Consider the following 7,489-nt stretch of genomic DNA (forward strand, 5'->3'; position numbering starts at 1 on the left):
AAAGGTAATGTCAACGTTTACAGCAAAATCACTAACAATAGTCAGTATCATCAGATCGCCATAACACCCAGCCCTATCTTAACAATATTACAACAAAACACAGAAACAGAATATGTAAGTTAATCACGATTAGCATATGACTTTAATGCACTAACGTTATATCTTGATAAGCAGTAGAAAAAATATAAAGGGATTTACGTTACCTTCTGCCGTCTGCTGTCCGCCATTGGAAACTCAGTCTGTTCGTATTCATGTTTTTTCGTTCTCAGTCGACATCCCACAATCAAAATTCGTCCAAAATAAGATTTTAACAGGTTTAAAACGATCCATGCAATGCCATTAATGGACAGAAGAAGGGTCCGTGAAGCCGCGATCGCGTCGCGTCCCCGCGAGCCACGAGCAACTCCAACGACAAAGGGTGTATAATTCAAACTGAAGACGAGCACTGTCATTGGCCAGATTTCTGGATGACGTTCAGATTGACCAATCACGCTCAAAAGAACACGGAAAGACAGCAAATAGCCTTGCAAATATAGAAAAAAACTTGTTTTAAACAACAGTTAGAAAATGTGTATATTTATTTTTATTTGCTGTTATATTTAATTAATTGGTCAAATGGTGTTTTGTGGTGTGGGCAGAGGCCTGGAAGTTTCAACCTGGAGAGCAGTGCAGATTTGTACTCTTTAAAAACAATTATTGTTTGATATTTAGTTTGCTATATATTTTGTTATATTTGTATCCAGAATTGAATGTAAAACCAGTTTGAATGTAAAAATACACCTTCACTGTAAAACAGAAAATTAAAGTAAAATATCTTAATTTAAATAAGGAAAAATCTGTAAAATCTGTTTTCTCTAAAACGTTTAATGTAAATTTCTGTGAAGTTTTTTAACTTTATTTGACTTAAGATATTTGACTTATTTTACGGTTTTTGTTTTGCAGCTGTAGCTGCTGTTTTTTTTAGGTTTTTAGTTTTACAGTGTAAATATAAAACTAATAAGATTTACTTTAAAATGACAAAGAATAATGTTAAATTGTTAGTATGGACATAAACATAAACCTTTAATATAATGAGCTAAATATTGTATTACAGTTGTTAATTTACAGATATTGTTTGTAATTTTGCATGAATTTGTTATTTATGAAAACAGAAAAATAATACAGTGATGTTCCTGTATAAAAAAATGAGAATTACTGTAATTTGTCATTAATGATATAATCCTTAAAATAACAGTCAAGTTGTTTACTTAGATATTGTTTGTAATTTTACATCGTTTTAAACATAATTCAAAATTACAAGAAAATACTGTAAAAAACTGAAGTTTTTTTCTGTAAAATTAGGATTATTTTTATTGGTTGCCTTATTTTTATTGGTAACCTTATTGGTTGCACCTACATCTATTGTGAGTGGTGGATTTCAAACCTCAAAACGCCCCTCTTTTGCAGCGTGTTAAAGTTAAGAATCTTGGAGTGACACTTTTTGTTAATAGTTGCAGAGCTGAAAGATCTGCTTGTGTTTCTGTGTTTCTTGAGCAAGTGAATCCCTGCTCTTTTTTTATTCCATATTTTTATTTTGAGCATATCAGTTTTTGGTGTTTTTAAAACAAACTTTTTCATTTTCCACATTTCATCTCCTTTTTATTTAATTCTATTATTGCCTACAATTTGTAAAACTTTGCAAAAATTGTTTGGGGATAGTCTAAAATGTTTGGTTAATTATCCTTTGTTAATTCCATTACATTTATTAGTTTATTTCATTACATATTCAGATTTTTTTGTGAACGTATATGTTCAGACAGGGTTTTTATTTTGTACTGTTTTTATAAAAAATATTTGATTAAGAGACTCTTTTCATGCAGGGGTTTTAAGGCCCAGACACACCATTCTGATGGTTTGGCCCAGACCCAGGCAACGTGAACCAACCCCACAGTCGGCTTTAGTCATTGCTAGTTCAGTTTAGTGTTTCAGGGCCTTAAGAATTCTTTTTTTCTGTGTAAAAAGCTTGTTTGCTGTAGCCTACAGTAGACCAGAGATAATTCTCAATCCTGAAGTCCTCCCCTGCCCCCCTCCCTCTGAGAACAGCCAGCACTAGTGTCAGTCATTAACATATGAAAGGTCTTCTTCACACCTAACAGTCTTCAGTCCTAGCACACCCAGCAGTGTTTCAGCTGTATATGTCCGTGAAATTTCACGGATTCCTGTATACGTCCGCATACGTGAGGTTTCCGGGTTTTTCTGGAAATATACTGTTCCGTGTTACTCTGATCCGCTTTTTCCCACATATATCCGGTAAACATCAAATTACACAGGAGTATACCATGCCCGGATAGTGCCGGATTTCAGTGTTTTCATGCAGTGTTAGTTAATGATGAACTAATCATTTACAAAACATTCATAAATGATTATCAAGTGATATGCTAACATTTTATGTATGTTTTGTAAATTCCGTTACAAGTCATTTAAAAGTGATTAGTAAATGATTAACTAATAATTTACGAAACATGACTATGCGTTCATAAATGATTAATAAGTGAAATGTTAATTATTTTACGTATGTTTTGTAGATTCAGTTATAAGTAATTTACAATTGATTAGTTAATGATGAACTAATAATTTACAAAACATGACCATGCATTTCATAAATGTTTAATAAATTATGTTACATTTTTTGTATGTTTTGTAGATTCAGTTATAAACTATTTACAAGTTAAACATAAATTACTATTATGTAATATGCTAACGATTTACAAATGTGTCGTAAGTTATCTTTAAAAAAAATAGCATATCATAAAATAATCAAACAGATCCTTAGTAAATGGTTATTAAGTTACTAGTTAATATATTATCAGTGTTGGGCACGTTACTTTAAAAAAGTAATTAGTTATAGTTACTAGTTACTTCTTACAAATAGTAACTGAGTTAGTAACTGAGTTACATCATTATAAAAGTAACTAATTACCAGGGAAAGTAATTACTGCGTTACTTTTTTTGTTTTTTCTCCAAATGTTCAAATATGTCAAATAACTTGGATGCCCCCAATATTAGATATGTTAAATGAATGAATTGGACACTAAATAGAATAAATTATTATAAAACATTGTACATTAATGTACACTATTGTAATGTTGCTGTGGGACAATGTAAGAGACACCTATCAAATTCAATGCATTTTTGTAAATATTATCAGTAGGCCTACTATAGTGTAAATATTGTGTAAATATTATCAGTACTATACTTTCCTTTGGTAGTGGAGCTCACGTTATCACCTGGGTTTTTAGCCACTAATTTTGTGGCATATGATGATGTGAGGCGCTTCAGAATCACTTGCCACCGGCGTGGAGAGACTCTTTCTTCCTGGGCATAAGTTGCATGTTACATAAACATTCTTACCTTTCACCTCAACGAGGGAAAAGTAGTGCTTATACTTCCAGTTTGCGAAAGCTACCTTTGAAGTCGTTGGACCATCGCTGAATGTGCATATGCGTGTGCGTCATTGGTGTGTGTGTGTGTGTGTGTGTGTGAACCATAGGGTGCGTTCCATTCGACCGTAAGTGGACTGCGAAGTGCACTTCAGAGGGTATTCCGCCATCTTAAGTGAGATTCCAATCCAAAGGGAGCGAACATGTTCAGTCCAATGGGCACTGCGAACGGCGCAGGGAAGAAGGGAACATCGATACATCACTTCACATGAAGTAGAGAGTGAAAATCACCCAAATGTCTTTGCGCGTCGCATGCATCACCTGTCTGAACTAATGATGGTGCAGAGCCGTTGGTTGGAAGACTTTTTAAACAGCTCTGCGATTAAGGAGTTTACATATGCATTTGAATATTCATAGTTATTATACAAACTAGAGTATTTATGAATGGTTATGGCAATAACTGTTACATTTGTATATTATATTTTATGAATATGTAAACAAATTAAAAGTGTTGAGAAGCACCTGAGGGCTGTCATGTTTTATATTTTACTTTATTTACCTCATGCATGTTTACTGTGCAGCTGCACTTGGGAAAGAAAGCGCACGAGATGAGACCGCTACAAAGACCATTAAGAATAGTCTACATACATAGTTAACCAAATCAAAGTATTTTCATATTGAATGACAGGTGCAGCTTCAAATCTGTTCATAGTCAATACAGGTTATAAGTAAACTAATAAAACTAATGGACAATGTTTTGATTATATGTTTTAGATAGCCTATAGGCCTACTGTGTGTTTTGTAAATGTATATGCTTATTATATGGTTTTCAATTTGAAAGTAAAGTAAATTACAATATTAATTTATGTTAGGCTATATCATAATCTGCACCCGTCGTTGCCTTTCTTTGATGACGTTGCAGGGCGTTCCAAATGAGCGATTATTGTCAGCGAAGTCCACTTCAACTGATATACCGTGCTCAGGGAGTAGGGAGCAGTGAACAGTGCGTAGGGACCCTGTCAAATGGAATGCACCCATAGACCGTGAAAAAATAGGTGTGAACTCAACCTATCAACTTCAACCTTGTCTCCCACCCACCAATCATCATCAGTTATGTGCACCACCGCACCCACCCCCAACACGCATGGCTGGTGCGCGCGCACACACACACACACACACACGTTGCAGGTCCGACTGACAGAGAGCCTGTTCGGATGAAAAGCGTTTCAGTGAGCTCAATTATAGTAACGCGACTAACGCCGCTTTTTTCCCCCCTCATTAACGCTAACGGCGTTGTAACGGGAGGAACAGTAATTCGTTTGATTACTCGTTACTGAAAAAAATAATTCCGTTAGTAACGCCGTTTATCTGTAACGCCGTTATTCCCATCACTGTATATTATTAATCACTGAAATGTAAACGTACCATTATCTCAATAAACAATTGTTAATCATGAACACAAATGATGATCAAACCATTAGTAAATGATGAGTATACAATTTATTGATGCATCGTTAAAGTTGTAAGCTGGTCTGTTCAAACCAACACGTTCTCACTCCTATTCGTCACATATTGACGCTTGGATAGTTCATATTTCTCATTCAAATGATACACCTGACTCTTTAGCATGACGCAATCGGTCACAAGACACACAAGAGCCAATGGCATTTTACAATCAAAGCTGACGTAATGACGCAATTGGTCACGAGACATACGACAGCCAATGCTGTCAAAGCTGACGTAACGTTTCTTCCGGCAGCAAATTTTAAAATAGGCTTGTTTGAGATGAGCCAAATCTGCGCAGAACCGATCCCCGGTGATCAGCGCGAGATGCATTCCGGTTAGAAAAGTGTCCGAGGGCGGTCCGCCTTGCTCTGATGTCATGCTGACGTATGTCAAAAAACTCTTGCGAGTGAAAGGCGGATGTGTCGGATTCTGCTGTCGAGCGCAGTTGCTCTCCACCGACTGCGCTGATCAAAAGCATGATGGGAAACAACTTGCTGACGACACAGCTCAATGCTTATTGGTTTAAACAACCATGATGTAGAGTTCTCCCAAGATGGCGGAACGAGTGGTTGGTCTGTTAAGCTAAGGAATGTTCGAAACCTTGTCACACGCAGTTTACAATATTTACATGATGTAGTTGCATGGTTTTTGTTACCGAATGTATATAGTTGTCATTTTAAGCTACATTTCAAACGTTTTGTTGTTTTATTCGTTTAAGAACTTAATCTCAGAACCTATCAGACTTGGATATGGAGAAAAACTTGGCATGTGAGTGTAACGTTACTGCGGAAGAAATGGAGATAGTTACCATCAAAGATAAGAGAGTGATTCAAGACACACACTCTTACACCTGCAGGGCTTACAAGGAAGGTAATGGGGCCTGTGATTCAAGCCCCAATACACCGGACAAAAAACTTTCCAAGAAAGCGCGCAAAGAACAGATACAAGTAAGTGCTGAACCATCGTTTGCTGAGTTACAAGACAACGTCATTCGTGTTATCACTGCCAAAATAAACGAAAGAGCTGACCAAACGGATGAAGCTGTTAAACACAACACTATGCAAATCGAGGGGCTTAAAAAATTGCTGGACTTCTGTCATCAGGAAGTGGTAGATCTCAAAAAAGAAAACGCTACAATGAAGATGACAGTGGAACAAATGCAAAAGAAAGTGAGTGAATTGGAACAAAAAGTGAATGACACGGATCAATATAGCCGTCAGTACAATCTTCGTGTGTATGGAGTAGCTGAAGAGTGTGAGGAAAACGTTAAAGTTAAGGTGAAGGAGATTTGCTGTGCAGTAATTCCAGGCAGTGATGGTGAAACAGTCGCGGCAGCAGTGGATGTGGCTCATCGCATCAGCAGAATACTGGATAACGGAGGAAAGAACAAGTTTCCACGGCCAGTGATCGTCAGATTTACGTCTAGATGTGCAAGAGATGCTCTCTGGAAAGGCACCAAGAACAACGAGTTTCTAAAGAGTAGAGGTTTTCAAGTGAAGGAAGATCTGACCGCTGAGGACAGGGATGGGGAGAAGGCTTACCTGGTAGGTAACAAAGCATTTGTGAATGGAAAAGAAATTAAGGGATGAACATTTCTCCACCAATAATCAGAGACTTCAGATACTGACAGTTTATCTTTTATGTATTGTCTCCAGATGATTTACTGTTACTGAAGTCAAAATAAGAATGTTATAGAGAGTTATAGTTGATGAATGCAACAATAGATCAAAGTGTGTGACATGTTATGTTGTTATTAAGTGCACTTGGGATACGTTAATCTTTACTGTTATTATTAATGTCAATTTCAATTTTTTCCATTAATGCCAGAGGTATAAGAAATCAACTAAAAAGAAAATCTTTATTTCTATATTGACAAAGCAAAGGTGCAGACTTTTATTTATTCAGGAGTCTCATGCTTGTGAAGCACATGTGAATTTTTGGAGAAGTCAGTGGGGGAATGATGTTTGGTTCTCATTTGGTACTAACAGATCAGCAGGAGTAGTTATATTAAAAGGTAAATTCAAAGGACGCATTCTCAGTAAGCAAACAGATACTGAAGGAAGATGGATAATTCTGCATATTAGTATTGACCTTTCTCAATATATTATAGTAAATGTTTATGCCACAAATAATAAGCAGAAGAATAATAATTTGTTTTTAACAATTGAGAGTAAAATTAACCAATTGTGTTCTAAATTTCCCTGTGCCATGATTATTTGGGGTGGAGACTTCAATACTGTTATGGATGAAGAAATAGACAGATGGCCCCCTAGAAACAATGTAAAAACGTGTGAATTTAGATATATGGAGACATACTTACCCATACCAAAGAATGTATACTTGGAGCAATAATGATTTGACTAAACATTCTCGTATTGACTTTTGGTTAATTTCTGCAAATAGTGCAGATGATGTTGAATTAGTGAAAATTGAGACTTCAGTTTTAACTGATCATAAGGCTATTCTGATTAAAATCAACAAAGATGCTGTAAGTTCAGGTGGCCCTAAAACAAATGATTGGAAATTAAATAAAACCTTTTTAGAGAATGAATGGTTTAAAAATA

This window comes from Gobio gobio, assembly GCF_949357685.1.
Source record: "Gobio gobio genome assembly, chromosome: 18".
Lineage (NCBI taxonomy): Eukaryota > Metazoa > Chordata > Actinopteri > Cypriniformes > Gobionidae > Gobio > Gobio gobio.